This window comes from Stegastes partitus, unplaced genomic scaffold, assembly GCF_000690725.1.
Source record: "Stegastes partitus isolate 25-593 unplaced genomic scaffold, Stegastes_partitus-1.0.2 Scaffold2326, whole genome shotgun sequence".
In the NCBI taxonomy this organism is placed as follows: Eukaryota; Metazoa; Chordata; class Actinopteri; family Pomacentridae; genus Stegastes; species Stegastes partitus.
Window position 1 is genome coordinate 12,470 of NW_007580057.1, and position 1,630 is coordinate 14,099.

Consider the following 1,630-nt stretch of genomic DNA (forward strand, 5'->3'; position numbering starts at 1 on the left):
GTAAAACATCTGTGTTCTAAGCTGCCAGTACTCAGAAACGCAGAGAATCATATTTTATTAGCATCTCTCAGGTATGAAACCATTTTTTTAAGCGTCTTCTTTTTTTTCCTCATTTGCAAAACAACTAAGTTTTTTTTTTTAAAAACCCACACGTTGATAAAACACAGTGACTTTAACCCTGTAAAGCACCAGACAGATTCTCCAACATACTTTTACTCTGCTTTTAAACTCCCCACAATCCAAACGCTTCTCGTCTTTCTCTTCACGCAGGACGTGACGGAAGTGAAGCATGAAAACTCTGATTTATATCCCTGAGGAGCCAGAAGTCGAGCCAGTTTATTGTTTTCATCCACATCCGGCTGAAGGTTTGTCATTTTCAGCTCAAACAGTCGATTCTTCTCTCGCTGCCAGCTTCAGCTTGAAACGTGTACAGATGAGGTTACTGCTGTTGGAGGAAGAACTCTGGTTTCTACTGGAAGCTGAATTCATTCGTCTCTAACCTGCTGTGAGCCTGTTGTAGCGTCACTCAACGTGACATGCTGGATTTTATGAGGCTCTTTGCTGCGTTTGGGTGAATGTGAATCCACCAGATTGACTGAGAAATGTAGATTTTCATTTGGAGATGCCACGTATTCACCTGTGATGTCTTTAACGAGGGTTCAGACGCCTTCGTGTTTATGTTGTACCTCATACCTGCTGTACATTAAGGCCTTTCCAACATGTCTACTAACATCCGGATGGTTCGTTAAGTTTCCTTCCATCTGTAGTGTTAAAATGTGCCTCGATCGTCTGACGTGTAAAAAACAATGAAACGTGATCAATATTTACATCCTGTGAGCGTATGAGAAGCTCTATGGGATGCTGTAAAATATTTGTAAATGACTTGTTTATTCTGTGGCCACATACGACTTTAAACGCTTTGTATTTAACAAGCATTTCTGACTCATATTCCAGCTCATGTAGAGGATAAATAGGATTCTAACCCGTCGTAGGCGAAACGTCTGAATAAGATCTGCATCAATCAAGACAAAACACAACAAACGTCGTGTTCGTTTGCATATTGCTCCTATAAATTGCACATTTCTTATAGATTGTTTTTCAACAGCTCAGACGGAGGAAACACCGACTGTACTTGTAAGATTAATGCATCTGATGTAGCTTTAGGTTTAGATTCAGCAAAACCTTTTTAATGTGATCAGATCATATTGAGGAGAAGCTCCTCGGACGTCTTCATGTGTTCATATGATGCTGATTTTTCTTTCATGTCTTCCATCTGTGTTGTAGCAGGAGGCCAGAGGAGTTTTTATTTTTGTAAAAAAAAGTGCTTTATTATATGATGTTGCCTGTTGTTGTTGTTGTTGTTGTTGTTTTTGCACTATTGGATTCAGTTCTAACCAGTGTTGGAGGGGTGTCGCTGTAATCACATTACATTTGTCTGTAATGCACATTACAGTTACTAGAATATTACAGTTACTTCTGTTTCTCTGAGGCAGCCTGTCATCACAGTTTTGGGGTCTTTGGGTTGGTTTTTATCAACGTTGTGGTAATATTTCATTTCGACAGACCTTACGTGACACAGATTTGAGCTGGTATGTGAGGTTTAACCACAGACTGTATAAAAGATGGACGT